Genomic DNA, 18,584 nt, shown 5'->3' with positions numbered 1-18,584 from the left:
TTATTTATATTTAAAATTTATTCAGTAGCATTTTATAATGCATATTGAATTAATACTTGTTGGTTTTGAAGACTTTAGTAGTGATGTTTTAATATAAATATTAGTCAATGCAATATTTGACACTTAAACTTGTAAACTTAACTTCTAATATGATAAGTTATAATTTCGACTTTATTAATAGTCTACATTTTAAAAATGCTCCATTTCTCTTATACAACATGTGCAAACTATTTATTTTTGTGTTTGAAATTTAAAATTTAAAAAAATTAATTTTCAATTTCGATTTAAGGATTCGTGAACATTTGAAAGTTGGCAGATCTAAGATACATTTGGTTGGTGCTATTCGTCGCCACAGATGTTTTTTTAAGTTTGTGTGACTTATTTTTATAAAATTATACTAATTATAGTTTCAAATTGATAGTTTCATTTGATTGAAATCATAAAGATTTGATAAAATAGTATTTGTTCAATTGAACAATAAGTTTGTGAAAAAAAATTAAAATCTGTTTTAAATGCGAAACATATATAGTCAGTCTCATATGAGATTATACCATGCACCACACATTGAAGTTGAAATTTAATCTTTTATTTGATCTCATGTCTTATTAATCACCGGTTTACATCAACTAATACCTTGACCGGCCTTAATAACCGGCAACTTCGACGGATCGAACCTAAATTATAAATGCAATTTCGTCCCTGACCTGCGGTGAATACATATTGCTCTTTGTTTCTCGTGGGCTTCACATATTTGCACTACATTTTATAAAAAAAATGAAGTATGGAGAAATTGTTCAAAAAATATTCCTAAAATAATTTTGAAACACAATTTGTTGTATCAGCTATCAAAACAAAATGCAATCAGAAAGATCATATCATACAGACTTTGATACCACATGATAAAAGCCATGTATTTTACACTACAGCAGACAAATGGCATTAAAATTATTTTGATGATTTTTTTCAATTTCAATACTTCTCAACAGCTGTAACTATTCATCTTATACTTGCTGTCTTTATTTTTTATACTGTTTGCAATGATGTCTTCAACCAGTTATTGTTTAAACAATTATATGATCTGCTTCTGTGAATGTTTTTAAACAAATTTCAGCATATATTTATACGATTATACTGATTATATTATATCCGGATACTAAATCAGACTCATTACAGTAAAAATTAATACTAACACTAATCTAAAAGGACACTTTGTCTAAACCAATCAATTGTCTAAACCAACTATACCAATTTTATTGTTCTCCTGTGTTAGATAGTTGGTAATATATGCAGTATCAACAACAGTAAGAAACTCTCAAATTTTTAAAATTTCTAATCTAAACGGTGAGAATTAAAAGCAGTAACATACATAAAATGAAATTAAATTATAAAAATAATTGTAAAACTTAAATCAGGATTGACAGTTTAAGGGCACGTTGTTCAACTTTGCCAATTTCATTGATCTTTTCTCTTGTTCTCCTCTGTTAGTAGTATTCCTTTCAGAATAATGATCGAATAAATAATTTTAATATATTTTATTTTACTTTTTCAGCTTTTCCCCATGAGCGCATTACGCACCTGGAAGTGACTAATAACAACTTGCTGCTGCTCGAATCGGACGCACTCGCCGCGCTGCCTTTGCAGCTGCTAAAGCTCAGCGGCAACAGCATACGGCGAATCGACCAGAAAGCTTTCAGGTACATACCAATGTTATGTTTTGCTCTTAACTCGGTTATAAAAACGACGCCGGCTTTTAAAAACTACGATTTCAGACCACATTCGGTGTGAACAGAGAGCTAGTGAATTTTTAGATTTTTGTTTTTATGCGAATTTATGAAAAATCGGCTCGTTCGTTGAATGAAAATATTGTTCAAAGCCTACGGGAACGATTTAAATGCTATCTTGGGTTGGTAAATTCACTTCTGTTGATTGTGAAGAGTATATTTATTTTATTATAATTATAATTGAATAATGACTCGGTAAAACATACTACGTGGAAAATTAAGATGTTTTTTGTGATTTTTTCACAGGATTTGTTTATCTGCTTTGGCAATTTTATCGTTGTTTTCTTCTGACAAATTTTATTATGTTTACAAGGACAGTTAAATTTATTGATATTTTATGAAATTTGCATTAATATTTTGTGAAGACCCTTCTTTTTTCATTCATTTATATTGTGTAAAAACATATAAAATCAGGTGTCCGACTAATATTCGAATACGTATTCTCAAGTTACAATACATTATTTATAGATAGATACATATTCATTTTTTTCGGCTTAAAATGTTTCTAATGAAATGCAAAGAGATTCAACCAATACTTATTATTGTTTGTAACATTTGAATAAAAATTACTAAGTTTTCAACTTACCAGTGGAAGTAAATCCTCCTCGAAAATATATATTCTAGATTTTACTAGCCATATTTTCGTGATATTATAGTATATTTTATTTTTGTAATCTTGCTATATATACTTAATACGATTTTTATTAAAAAAATATTATATCAAGTGAAACGATAGATGTCTCTTAAGAACTGTTTTTGGGTGAAACCTCCGATGTTATTCTTGTTATAAAATGTTTTATTTTACAAACTGAACAAATGGACAATTTGTTCGTAAACAGGGCAAGTGATGGTATGCTTGAGTAAAGTTCCGTATTGTAAATGTTTTTCGAAATAAAATTTTGTTGTTATTTTCATTTACAAATGCAGTAGCTATATGGATCCATTAAACCTACCTGCTTACGAAACAGCTTTTTTAAGATCGATTATCATGTTTTATTACTCTCGAGAACATTAAAGCTCTTGCGCGAGGCGAATTATGTGACATTAAGTGACCTCATTTCAGGAAGTTGTTTTAGTATAATTACGACCAAACCTATTATAGTAAAATGCCAATATTTTGTACAGCAATTTATTGCCGCATAGGAATTTAAAACTAAAACTATATGGTTTATAAAAAATCCGGTGGTTTTATACTTTTTTGCTCTATAACGTTTGATAGTGGAATGTACATATAAGCTGGTTTATTCTGTTTATATATCATGTTGTCTCGGTTTTATTTTACTTATCAAATATACTAGAATTTACTAAATACATTATTATTTTATTATTATTTCGAATAGTGCGTTAGGCGTAATTTATATTTTTATAATAATTATTTAAGAACTGTTAAGTTTATGAACTAAAGTGAATTATCTGAAAGCTGTTTTGAATTTACATGACATATAAAACATATAGTGTAACTTATCACTTTTACAAATTACTTTGCAATAATCGAATAAATGAATTTGTTAACTTCTAATCTTAGTTTGTAGCACTTAATGAAGTATTTGATTTCTAGAAACAATGCAAATATCAATATATATATATATATAAATATATATATATATTTCAAAACACTAAATTGAAATAATTTTCTTTGTATCGATAATTACACATTAGAACCAAAATACGGTGGAGCGATCGTGTACATTTGCACTACCTTCTTCGAAGAGCATTTATTTTTTCTTTTGTGATAAAGTTTCTAATAAGTAATATCCTATAGCATAAATTAATTTTGAAAATGCTTATTTAGTATGAAATTACTTTTTAATTAAAAGTTTTTAAAAAAATATTGTTACCGTAAAATTCTAGTATCGCGCAAACATATGCAAAGATAATTTCTCACTACAAACTTTTTACAGTTACCATAAGCTATAATTGTAGATGTCAGTAGAATTATGGGTGGAACGAATATTTATTTTATAGGTTTAAATACGCTAGTGAACATATTTTCTAAGCAAAACGGCTTACAATTATAATGTCACAATGCTGACACTACTGAATGTAAAGTACCTTTGCAGACTATATATACATATATATATATATATATATATATATATATATATATGTGTGTGTGTGTGTGTTTATAATTATTGTAAAAGACTAGTGTATAGTGGATTTTATTGCACTACGATTTGCGCGGTTATATTTTACATATAAACCATAATTTGATAAATACATTAATAATATTAAAAGAATGGTTTTACCTTTGGAATATCCATTATTTCCATCACACTATTTTCTTTTATTTATTCTATTTGATATATTGTATGTGCTTTCACATCTATATTTCAAACTATATATCATCTATAACTGAAACCATATTCTATTAAACTAAGTGGTTTTTTCTAAAAGAAAAACATAAACTTCTCTATATATGCAAATAGTAGAATATCACTTGTTGATGTAATATTTTAAATCCATATATTATATGCTTTTTGTTTTAATAACACAATCATGATGAGATAAACTTTAATCTCGTCTGCAATTTTTATATAGTGTTAATGTGTTTATATTAAAAAAATATTTATAATTATATATGTGCACATATGTATAATCCCACACTTTTCCAAATCCATAATTTCTAGATCCATTACTCACGAAGTTACTAATTATAATGTCTTTCTCTCAAAATATGAAAGGTTTGCTCTGATGCTTGTACGCTGTGATTGCTTGATTTGCCTGATGCTAATCTTCGTGTTGATTGAATATTCAAGTAGTATGTTTCTGTATACAAGTTTCATATATAATTCCACTCTTGCCATTTGGCAGATGGTTTAAAGCGAATTTAATGTAGAATTTAGAATGTAGTAGAATGTTTGCTTCTACGTTACTTGCTATTACTCAATATTTATTGTATTAAATAATTCAATTCAATTAATCAAATATTGTAATAAATATTAAATAATTTAAAAGATTCAAAAAATGATATAAAAGATTTGCACATATTTTTTTTTAATAATATTGATTACGTATGGCAATAAACTTAGTTACATCAGTTTGAAAGCAAAAAATGATAAGTTGAATTTTATATAAATATTTTATGAAACTTTAAAACGGAACACAAGTATGAAGTCATAAATTTCTGCTTCCAATTTTATTAGAATTTTTGGAATTACTACTACATTAAGGAAATATATAGTTTATATTATGTTCTTATAAATCTGGGTAAGGCTGCAAGTTGGCCTGTTCGTTATTTAAAATTCAATAAAATATAACTAATATTTCCAATATTACTTTATTTTATATCTTGGCTAAAACGGTTGTGTCGAAATATATTTAAAGTGCAAAAAAATATTTCTAATTAACGATTATAACTAATAAATTAAGCGAATCAATTATTATCAAAAAGTAATCAAACAACTTTGGATAATTATTGCTGATACAAAGTTTTATTGAAGTCGTCAATATATGTATTTGTTCAAAAATTATTTATAAAGAAACTGTCGAGCCGATTTATGTCAAAAGTTAATAAGCATTATTTCCAACTCATATCTTTCGAGCAGTTTTTGAATTTTCAAAATCGGTTAAATAATTAAAGCAAAAACACAAACTTTTGCCCTTCTGAAACTTGTAAAGAAATTCTCGGCCAATTGACATGCAAAACTTATCAGATCTTATTGAGTTACTTTGAATGACTTTCAAATTTCTGAAAAATTTGAGAAATGGCCAATTTTTGTTTAAAAAGATTTAGAATAATTTGAAACGTCGTATATAACATTAGCAAATTGGATTTTTTGGCAAAATCAGAAACTTTTCTTTATGTAAGTTGATAATTAATATTGACTAATGTTACTAAATCAGTATTAATTCTACTGATTTAGTAACTTTAATATTAAAATATATTTTTCATCAGATAAACGGAACAGCTGAATAAAAAATAATCAAATATACAAGTTGACTAAATGATTGTAACTACTAAACTTCAATCAAATATTTATTGATATAAATGGAAAATATAATTTACCAAAAAAATTTATTTTCAAATGTTTTATTAAATTATATGACTTTATTATATAAACATCTTTCTGCATAATTGATTATTTTTTGAAGATTATTGTGAAGTGAAAAATAATCATGTTTTTGTTATTATTGCAAAATGATTAATATTACTAAAACTTATCTTCAAGAAAACGTGAAACAAAATTACTTATCTGTCTTTAAATTAATGATAATATTAAATGTCGAAATTGCTTTCTAGTAAAATAAATAGAACAGACAGATAACCAATAATCTAATAATATTAGTAATTTATTATAACTAATAGTTATCAAATTAACACTATCAAAGTATATTTTTTGACAGGTATACGCGAGTAATGACACAATTAGCAATTTAATAATATTAACGAGAGGCATTGCAAATTGATATCATTAACAAAGACTTATATAATTTATAAACATATTTTTTAAATTTAAAATATTAGAATCATTCTATAATTCAAATCTGGCACAATTATTTGGGGTATTATACGTTAAATGGGTACTTATTTTAAATTTTTAACATAGAACTATAATCTATTATACGTAATTTAATGACTGTTAGGAATCATAATTTTTTTCAATCAAACAAAAAGGCAAGTGTACAATATTACGAGAATAATGTTTCAAATTACTTTAAATAACAAATGACAGCAAAAGTTTTTTTAGAAACACTTTACAATTAGCCAATTACGAACAAATTAATATTTAATCTAGTAGTGATAACAGACTAAAAATTATTAGTAAAAACTTTTGATGTTACTTTTCATTGATGTCACTAATTTCAACCACTTATGTATTCATAAAACTAATTTTCATAGAAGCATTAGTACCCAAATTAAAAGTCATACCAATTCATACAAAAATAGTGATGTTGTTGTACAGGTGAATAACCTTGTCTTTAACTGCTATTATTTATGATTTCATATTCGATCACTGAATATCGAAGCATACTCATAAGATAATAGGATGAGATAAATAAATAATCCATGAAGCATCCCAAACTGTTAGCTAATGGCTAATTAAACTCCGGTAACCAAAATAGGGGTATTAGAAACCTTGTTTTCAACTACGTCCGTGGATTATAGAGGGCTCAGGTTCAACTGCAAAGCCAAAACTAGAATAAATAAATGCTTTAACCCGAGACATCAAACGCAGCGCCTGGCTAAAGCGCACACTTCAAACGTCGCTCTATTCAAACACCGTCCACTTCTATTTTCTAATCGAACCGTTTATATGATATATTAAATAGCCATCGATTCGGTGATTATGCGAAATAGCTGGAATGGGTTGAATGCAACTAGGTTTTAGTTGGTAGATAGGTACTCGTCGGTACTCGTATTACGGAATTACGTTCTGCTTAATGGTCAGTTTAAACTAATAACTTTGGTTATTAGAATATAATTAGCCCTAATGTGCTGGTAATCGTACCGGAAATTTAGAAATAGAATTTTAGATGGGGTTTCTATTACCGATGATTAGCTTATGACCCCCAATCCAATTTCTTTGTGATTTTTTTTATTTTATCTATTGAATCTCAGTTGAACCTGAGCCCTCATAAAATATTATTAATAATATTCTTAAATAGAATATGGTTATTACCCTCCAATCATGGTAATTCGAGAAGATGATAATTATATAATAATATATTATATGTTTAAATTATAACTCGTATTCCTTAAAGTCCGCTATACTCCGAATTATAGTCTGCTAATGATCAGTTTAAACTAATTAACTTCCCGTAGGGTAAGTTATAGTAATCGCAAAAGAATAGAAAATGAAAATTTTTATGAATTTTTACGTTTCAGAGGTTTCTGAATATTTTGGCATACCTTAGAAAAAATGGATGTATGTGTGTGTGTGTGTGTGTGCGGAAACAAATTTTTGCCGATGATTTCAGAAACACCGATGAACCGATTTGAATAATTTAAAAAACATTCGATTCGTATTGATAAGAAGACGAGCTGATTGAGATTTTAAGCAAAGAGTTTTTGTCGAAGGCAGGTCTAGTCGTTCCAAAGATACAGGGCAAAAAGTGCCAAAAATGGTAACTTAACTTTTAAGAGAACAGAGCGTCCGATTTTAATAATTTAAAAAACATTTTACTTATATTGATAAGATGAAGAACTGATTGATTTTTTGGGAAGGCAAGTCCTGCGGTTATGGACTCTCAATAAAAATAAGTTAAAAAAAATTCATTTGGGAGTCAAAAATGTTTATTGGGCATATGTGCCTCAAATTATCAGATATTTTATAGAGATTTTAACAATGTATATAATTTTGTGTGAATTTTTATGGGTTCCGTACTAAGATTTTTAATTACGGTACTGGAAGTTCCATCAATTGTACCGAAGATTTAGAAATAGAATTTTTGATGGTTTTTCTATCACCAATGGCCTTAACGATATCAATCCAAATTCTTCGTCTTTCTTGTTAGATTTCATATCTTTTCTTCACATAAATTACGATTAATGATAATATTATCTAGAAATATAGTTCATAGTCTCAAAACGTAGTTGATCATTTAGTTTTTATAATTCAAGAGATGATTATTATTTTTCTTTTTTTCTTCTAAATATTTTTTCATAATTTAAATCTTCATATTTAAATTACGACACGCGTTGCTTGGAATCATATATTACTAATGGTCAGTTTAAATTAATACCTATTGTTAATAGGATATGATTATAAATGAATTTAGAATTTTAAAAAAATATGTAGATCGAGTTCATATGACCAGGGACTACCTTATAGCTACTGATGTAAATTTTATGTCTTTTTTCTAGATTTTCTTTTAATTCATAAATGAAATGAATCATATTTACAAAAATAGTTCAAAATATAGTTTAAAATTTTGACAAAACACATATAAGTAATTGTGATTCTACGAGTATTTATAATATGTCCTATATTTAAATTAACTAACACCTTATCAGAGAAGCAAATAATTTTATAAAAACAATAAAAATTTAATGAAATTATCTTACTATATAAATTTTATCTTTCCAATATTAAATATTATTATAAATAGAGGTTTTCAAAAATAGAAAATTATTTCTGAAGATAAATAAAATTTGATTAATTTTATTTTTTCATCAAATAATATTTATAAATAAGTAATAATCATAATCCAAGCACCTTGCAAAAATAAATATGTCTGCATAGTTCGTAATCTTTATTATCTCAATTCAATCAAATGATCAAATATTACATGCATTTTTATTAGTAGATAACTATTTTTATCAACAGCAACTTTTCAAATACTATCAATTATTTCATAATTGATTAGGTGATTGCGCAAAATAACAAAATTGTATCAATAAGATAAGATAATTATGGGTGAGAAAAAATATACTAACCAGGAGCATTTTTTTTAATCAAATCACCAATTCTGTATAGGTATAAATTTTAGACGTATGTTAATTATCATTATTCGATATTGCAAAAAACTATTGAAAAACTATAGTAAATAGCAGAAATGTGTGCTAAAGGTTTTAATTAATATTTAAAATAATAGAAGAGTAATAATTTTTTTTTTGAAATTTCATAGTCAATTCTCTAGAAAATTTAACAATAGTTCTCATATCTTATACATATGGAATTTTGAAAATAATAATACATGTAGGTACTTGTCGCATAATGCATAGTAGTATATAATAATGCATAATAATAATTTGAATAATAATTATATAAAAAACTACGAATATCATAAGTAAGATTATTTCCAAACTCAGGTTTGAAATATTATAGTCGCTTTCTAACGACGAATAAAATTTTACGTTCGATCGTGTCTGAAATAATCCAAGCATAATCATGATGCTAAAGACAACTATATAGTGCGATATAAATTTAAGATCGTCATTAATATTCTATTAGCTTTTCTTCTTTCACTCTGATTTTTTTTACTGAGCTTTAAATTTTTTGTAGTTCAGAAAATCACAATTTTACATGCAATACATCATAGAGCGTCATGACCAGACGATATTCAGCTCGGTATAAAATTCGCATGAAAAATTATCGTCACGCTCGAATCTGATAAACCACACGTAGAAATATGATTTTATTTTTTGAGATTTTGATATGAAATTGTTATTGTGTATGATATTAGATATCAGAAAAATAGATCAAACACTGGACATGGGAATGTGGCGAATGTGATATGTGATAATCTGATATGGGATGCTTCGTTGTACTTGTTTGAAATAAAAATATAATATTCATTCAATATCAATTTATTAAATGGAATCATTTTTAACTTCCCGTTGGGCAAGTTATAGTAATCGCATCATCGAAAATGAAAACTTTTATATATCTTTACGTTTCAGAGGTTTCTGAAGGTTTTTGCATACCTTAGAAAAAATGGATGTATGTGTGTGTGTGTGTTCGGATACAAATTTTCGTCGACGATTTCTGGAACACGGACGAAGCGATTTGAATAATTCAAACCCATTCGATTTGTATTGATAACGAGACGTGCTGATTTGTTTTTGGTAAAGGCAGGTCTAGCCGTTTTGAAGATACGGGGCAAAAAGTGCCACAAACTGTAACTCAGTTTTTAAGAGAACGGAGTGTCCGATTTTAATAATTCAAAAAACATTTTCCTTGTATGGACAAGATGAACAACTGATTAAATTTTTATAAAGGCAGGTCTAGCGGTTTCGGAGTCAGTATCGATTGCTTTGCGTAAAAGTTCAGAATTTCCAAAATATTTCAAAACAAATTTTTCTTCAAAAAGTCTTTTCTCAAAAAAAGTAAATTTTTGTCAGAAATTTTTAGTTTTTAATAATCTATTTTTTTTATAGTAAATTTTTTTCAAAAATGTTAATCATTTAAAAAAAAAAATTGGTACGGGAAGTTGCAGCAATTTGCCCTAAGGCACGATGCCATGCGCCCCACTAGTTAACATCTTATTTCCTATTTTTTTTCATAATAATGTATGTATATAAACAAAAGAAGAACATATACACATATGTAAGAATCAAGGTTATATACAATGTTATCTCTGTAGAAAATGTACCCATGGAATTTATATTTTGCATTGGTTGAATAATGTAGCTATATTTCGTTAAATACTTTTAAAATTAAAAATACGGCATTGGACCTTTCTACCCCTGTCTATTTCATTTGACCCCGTTATGGCGTAAAAGAACAATTTTTTAACAAACAGCCAAAAAATCACATTTCTTCAAGATTGAATTAGCTGGGAGTTTTACTGAGCATAGTCCGATAGTTGTTTGTTTGATATGTTATTTGTTGTGATATCATAGCTCAAAATTAAATTGGACCTTTGTACTCCGCCTTATCCTATATATTTCAATACAGCATTAATACTGATGTATACATAAAGTGTGTCAAATTAGATTTTAAGTAAATGAACACATTATTTCTTTTAGTTTCATAAAATAAAATCATATCAATTGCATTCTTGCAAAAAAATAAAAGCTTATTCTTTATTTTCGAAGCTTTTCCAGATTGTCATTGCTTTTCTCTTTGTGAATTCTTTTGCATTTATATTTTTGCGATGTTTTTTCTAAAAAATTTGGTTGTAATTGGCCAAAGCTTTGGACACGTTAAAATTCTCTATATTAATATACTAAGTTTAATTTGCAATAATTATTAGTCATAGATTTTCAATTGAACTTCATATTTTGATATTAAATTTTGCCTAAAGTATATAATTCAGCAAAACAAACATACTCTTTTTCACTATATTTAATGCTAATATGGATCGACCGACTGCTCAAAAGTTACTGAGCAAATATTATTCGTAAAAGTTAGTTTCTTTTATTGTGGAATATTTACGATGTTCCATCTGCACTGAAACAACTTTACTGTTGGTATTTATTCGGGTAACATGGACAGAAGATTTAAAATAAACCACTTAATAAAAATGTCTTTCAATATGGTTACATCTCAACTTATTTTATGACTGCATGGTTTTTACAGAAATTTACTGGAAGTATCGTAAAAATAAAAATATTTCTCAATGTGGTGTGACTCTTTGAGTTATTTCATGACTGGTGACTGAAAATATCAGACCAATTTAGAAAAAGGTTTTATTTTTGAGCATTGTTTTATTACTTTTCCGGAAGTAACAAAATCAAGACACGAATTTAGTGATTTTTTTATTTTTGTGATGCATTGTTATCAGCCAGTAGGTATATTAATACCTGAATATATTTATAATTATTCTCAAAACTCATTTGTTGTTTTATTATTTAATATGTAATAGTTAAAATATTGGTATTTTTAACAAAAATTATTGTCAAATAATGATATTACTCTAATCATAATAAAAGGTTTAATTCCACTTTTTGATCATAATTGTTCATCGAGATCTCGTCATGTTAGATATTCATATAAATTTTAAAATTACATTTTCTATAAAAATTATCTATATATATATATATATATATATATATATATATATATATATATATATATATATATGTGTGTGTGTAAATATTTTTTTAAATTTTAGGGTAATTTGTACTATAGTGGATACTCATTCTATCTTGTCACAGCTTGTCCATTCGATTCAGTAGGGATTTTCATTTTTACTGGAAAATCAAAAACATGTTTCCAATTAAAAATAGCGAAGTGAAATGGTGGCAATGGAAAAACTCCCACAATAAACGTCCGTAATTTGATTTTAGAGTTTTTTCACACACAGACATAATATATATAGATATATATATATATATATATATATATATATATATACACAATTGTGTTCAGTAAAATTTCCAGCTAATTTAATTATTTATAGGATTGTGTTTTTTTACTATTTTTCTAAAATTTGTCATATGTCTCATTACCAGGAGCATACAAATCCAGTATCTATTTCGTCTAATTTTAAAGGGATTTGACGAAGTACAAGTTAAATTACTCAACCAATACAAAATATAAATTTCATAGGTACATCTTTTTGCAAAGACAACACTGTATATAACCTTGATCTGCTATTTCGTCAGAAATATTCATTAGCAGAGTTAGAATAACTATTCATTTAATTTATCTCTAATAGAATCGCTTTTTAACTTAATATACTGTTTTTTTTAATTACCCGTGGGGTAAGTTATAGTAATAGATAAATATTGAAAATGAAATTTTTTATATATTTTTACGTTTTAGAGGTTTCTGAACATTGTGGATACCTTAGAGAAAATGGTTTTATGTGTGTGTGTGTGTGTGTGCAAATACAAATTATCGTCGACGATTTTGCGAACATGGATTAACCGATTTGAATAATTCAAAAAACATTCGATTCCTATTGATTAGAAGCCGCAAGTCAGAAGGTCAAGAATGATCATTAGATATATGTACATCGTATTATCAGATATTTTATAAAGAACATAATAATAGTTTCATATTTTGTGTACATGAGTTCCGTAAAAATGTTTAAACGTTAAACGACTACGCGGCGCTTACGCGCTTCGATACCAGAGCAAGTTAGTTTGTCTTTTTTATAAGCTTTTAATCTTAAAAACAACAAAAACGATTAAATAACGTATTCTTAATTATAAAGGTCTTATAAACTAACAACGAAAAAAAAATATTTTTGTTATGGATTTTCAAACATTGGCGTTTATCTCCTGATAGCAACATCGTAAGAATTATGATGATTGTTGTTTATACATCATTTCTAATTTAAATCAATTTTTTTATATTGAATTATTAAATTGCTAAATGAGAATATATCACAAACTAAAACAAGTTTTAGGTTAGTATATGTCCAGAGATATAGGGTGGCCCTTATTTGTTCATACATCTTCAAGTTCTTTTGTTTGTCAGAATATTATATTAATTAGTTAATAATAATTAATTTGATTATTTGAAAAAAAAAATTTAGATTAGAAATGATGTAATGTAATGTAAGATAACTAATTAATATAATATTACGACAAACAGAAGAGCTTAAAGATATATGAACAAAAGAAGGCCATCCTTCATCTCTGGGTATATTCTAACCCAAAACTTGTTTTAATTTGTGATATATTCTCATTTAGCAATTTAGTATTCCAATTTAAAATAACTGAGAGAGCATTCCCAACTATCGTAATCAAATATGTGCCACTGAAACCACGGTTCTCGGTAGTAAATTTGATAAATAGATTTTAATATTGGCCAAGCGCATACGTGGGTACCTATTTCAAAAGGAAAGTATATAACGGCGTCCGCGGGCGCTCAGTAACGATTTAGGCGCACTTATTATTAAATATGCACCTAAAATAGCCAATTCGCACGCAATCCCGAACATTATATGTAATTAATACGATAAATTAAATTTAAACAATTTTCATGAAGCATGATTTGCGACTCATTAGCATACTCGCACGTTCACCGTCATCGATCATATAAAGTTTTTTGATATGTAGGTACCTACCGAAGGTAACTAATAGTTTCGAAACACATATTTAGTAAAGGCTTTGTGATTCGAGTGCTGCAGCTCAACTTTTGATGTGCTTGATATTGATATTATTCGAAAATTTACGATGTGTTTTCCTTAAGTGAAAAGTCGTAGGTTGGGTACAGTGTGCTCTGTAAGCAAAAAGTGAAAATTGATACTTAATATAATTTTTTTAGGTGTGTGCTTGTTGGTTTGTTTGTATATCGATTACAGCATAATCTTATTTAATTGTATGTTGCATCAAAACTATTTTAAAAAGAGGAGAAAAATCCAATTAAAAATCTATTTTAAATCACATAGTGGTGTGATATATAATAACAATACACGATGTATAGTCTAATTAAAAAAATTTAATATTCTATATTGAAATTTATTTAACTAAACTTTCATACTAAAATGAATGGTCTCACATAGTGGTGCATGGCATCGTGCCTTAAGGAATATTGCTGAAACTTTTTTTATATTCTGAAACCTTTTTGAAAAATTTGAACTTTTTTTCAAAGGGGGCGTCCATTAATCACGTGAGGTTTTTTGGGGGAGGGGAGGTTTCGAAATATCACGTGGGCGAGGGAGGGGTATAGTAAGATATCACGTGTACATATATTATTTTCAACTAATTTTAAAAAAAATCAAACATTAAAAAAAAATCAAAAATTTTACTGTTTTTTCACATAACTAAAAATACACGTGATGTTTCGGGGGGAGGGGGAGGTTAATTTTGAATATCATCATGTATCATGGGAGGGGGGGTCCAAAATTCCTTAAAAACTCGCTCACGTGATTAATGGACGCCCCGAAAGCAAAACTATTTTTTTATACTAAGTGATTGTGTTAGAGAAAAAATATCGAAGCGCGTAAACGCCACGTCGCAGTCTATCGAATGAACATTGGTACGAAACCCACTGAAATGTAAACAAAATTTGTGCTTATTAATAAAATCTCTATAAAATATCTAAAAATTTGATATGTATATGTCTAATAATCATTTTTAACTGACAAGTGGCACTTTTTTCTACTTTCTCCTCTAGATTTTCGAAACCGCTCGACCTGCCTACCCAAAAATGTAATCAGTTCTTTTTGTTAATACAAGTAAAATGCTTTGAATTACCGCATTGGCACTTTTTGCCCCGCATCTTAGAAACGGCTGGACCTGCCTCTGCCAAAAACTAATCAGCTGTCTCCTTAGCAATAGGAATCGACTGTTTTTTGAATCATTTCAATCGGTTGACCTGTGTTTCCGAAATTGTCGACGATGTATCCGAACACACACACACACACACAAAATGAGTAATATTTCAATATTATGATTTAAAAAAAAAATGATAAAAATATTATGGTAATAATATATAATAACAATATACGATGTATAGTCTAATTAAAAAAAATTAATATCCTATATTGAAATTCATTTAACTAAACTTTCATACTAAAATGAATGGTCTGAATTAGATAGATATAGAACAAATCAAAAACTGTAAACTTTTATCTCACAAATCTATTTTTGACTTGTATTTAAATAATTTCTGACATATTTTGATATATAACTGTTAAATAATATGTGGCACTTCTATTGCAATTCGTGATAAATAATAGTTTGTCAAAAAAAAAATTCCGTAGGTATTTAATTTGTATATAGAATAATAGTTTAATAAAAAAATTAAAAGTGATTACAACTGTAGTCACTATAATTATTAATTTTATTTAATATTATTTATTTTATTTTTATGCTCCAATTTATTCGCTGATTATAGAATCAAATTTATATTGAAACATTTGGAAACATAAAGATTCTTCTAAAAAAACACTTTTTGTTTCATGTCATGCTTTCTAGGATTTTGCTCGTATATTTCTATATCCAAATGAACTATTATCTAAAAATTTAAATATCAATGTATGTATTAGAATAACTAACTCGTGCATGCCCTACTGATTATTTTTGTGATACTTGAATTTTATATTTTTGTATATCATTTCTAAAAAGAGTAATATGTAAACTGCTATTTACATACTAATTTCGTGTAATTTTATATATATATGTTATTCTGGAAAAATACAAGTCATCTCGACTACAGTATTTTTGTTCCATATAGATTATTTTATTGTACAAATAAAAACCTTATGTCCGCTGGTTTGAGTAATATAATATCATGCGTTTACGGAATATATTATTTATGGTGAGCTTTTTGAGCTTTCGGGGATATGGAATATTGTCAAAAACATATAGGTATTTTCAAATTTTACTCAGAATCAAAAATTAAGATACAAATTTTATGGAAAATATATTGAAAGAAAGAAATATTGTTTGTTTACTTTTCTCACATAACAATGTGATGTATGTTTACTTATTTTTATTTAATAATGTCAGTTTGAGTGAGCTCACGCTTTTACTAAAAAAGCATATCATCTAGTATATAGAAAATGCTTGAAGCAAGTCATGTCAGAACTAAATCATATCAGCTTTATGTCAAGAGAGACAAAGGAGTTCGAATTTATTTTCATACTGTAAACATTTTCGAAGAGAAATTTCAAAATATAAAATAATATTTATTATTTGATAGCAAGCTGATCTGTTCTTGCCTTCTCTGGATATTGAATAGTCTTTTCAGTTTTTCTACTTCTTTAATTCTGAGCTCGAGGCTATAAAGTTTTAATATGAATGAAAAATGGATCACAAAAGTTAGCACTTTCTATGAATTTTCTATGAGTTAGTTAATATGCAACAAAAAGTTTTGTCTACAACGTGCTTTTAGATTTATATATATGAAGTTTTTGGAGAGGTGGATGTATCTATTTGTATAAAAGTTGAACTATTATGCTGAGGGATGCATATACCTATGATACCATAGGGCAATATAAATCTCGCTGTGTAAGAAAAGTTATGTAAAAATTTTGTGTTCGAGGAAAGAAAATAGATAAATGTTAATAAATTCTTTGAGGCACTGCTGCAGTTTATTGAGCGACAGATCAGAATGATCCGAAAGTTTGAGTTAGCTTTTATACATATTACATCATTCAGAAAATATGACAAAATATTTTAGCTGTGCAAAAAAATTATATTATATACATTTATATATATATACATATACTAGCTGACCCGGCAAACGCTGTTTTGCCATAAAAAATATTTTGCCGCTTTGCAGAAGTTCTTAAAATAATACATGATATATTAATAACAATGTTATTAATTACACAAATTTGCAATAATGTTTTGTATCCATAATTTGTTTGGCAATATTGCCTATAACATAAATTGGAATAATTAATTCATTTGTTTCCTACTGAAGTCGTTAAACATTTTTTTTTGTGAAATGTCAAATTTTTGTTTATGATTAATTTTAAATTCAATATGTCGCTTTTGTATTGTGATCTCTGATCTATAAGGTTTTCATGAAGTTTTAGTATCCGAAATAATTTGGTAAGCTAATCAAATAAATATAAATTGTAAATCTATTTATATATAATTATTTTCATAAATATTGACAAATGACATTTGACGTTTTTCATGTCAACATTTATTCAAATTTATAAACATTGATTTTTAATTAGATTTAAAACATCTAATTTGGATATAAATGTTGGATATATCTATATTTATACATGTTTTTGAATTATATTTTCTGAACTGTCAATTTTTTTTTCAAAAATCATAAATCTTTTTTTCTCAAATTTCCATAAATTTTGACATTTGTCATTTTAGTGTTTTGTTTTTTTTTGCTATTTTCTGTCAAATTTTTTTGAAAATATTTATTTTACAATATTGTTTTGTATCTATAATTTGTTAGGCAATATTTTCTATAACATAACTTGGAATAATTAATTTATTTGCGTCTTATTGAAGTAACTCATTAAACATTCTTTTTTGTGAAATGTCAAAATTTTGTTTATGATTATTTTTAAATTCAATATGCCGCTTTTTTATTGTGATCTCTGATCTATAAGGTTTTAATGAAATTTTGGTTTCCGAAATAATTTGGTAAGCTAATCAATTGAATATAAATCATAAATCTATTTATATAATTATTTTCATAAATATTGACAGATGACATTTAATTTTTTTTTCATGTCAACATTTATTTAAATTTTTAAGCATTGATTTTTAATTAGATTCAAAACTATAAACAGTGATTTTGAATGTAGCATTTCATCAAATTTGGATATAAATGTTGGATATTTCTATATATGTACATGTTTTTGAATTTTATTTTTTGAAATGTCAAATTTTTTTTTCAAAAATTATATATCCAAATTTCCTTTAATTTTGACATTTGTCATTTTAGTGTTTTGTTTTTTTTTTGGTCATTTTCTGTCAAAATTTTCAGAAATTTATAAAAATTATATGTTTATATTTCAAATTTACTTTTCAAAATTTCCTAT

The 18,584-nt window shown here is 26.6% G+C and overlaps 1 protein-coding gene across 1 annotated transcript in view; it reads left to right on the top strand.

Annotated features, from left to right (window-relative positions):
• The first annotated feature begins 1,576 nt into the window (after positions 1 to 1,576).
• The window catches only part of LOC113385207 (chaoptin-like), a 38,881-nt gene continuing 21,873 nt past the window's right edge, over positions 1,577 to 18,584 (top strand). Inside the window, exon 1 of the mRNA XM_026623035.1 lies at positions 1,577 to 1,694. The gene's annotated coding sequence lies outside the window, so the exon portion shown is untranslated. The remainder of the gene's footprint in view (positions 1,695 to 18,584) is intronic.

The sequence above is a fragment of the Ctenocephalides felis genome, unplaced genomic scaffold, assembly GCF_003426905.1.
Source record: "Ctenocephalides felis isolate EL2017-DRISC unplaced genomic scaffold, ASM342690v1 CF-g0.4_SCAFFOLD_00845, whole genome shotgun sequence".
Taxonomy (NCBI): Eukaryota; Metazoa; Arthropoda; class Insecta; order Siphonaptera; family Pulicidae; genus Ctenocephalides; species Ctenocephalides felis.
Note: the sequence above shows the minus strand (reverse complement) of the source record. Positions and strands in the feature narration are given on the sequence as shown.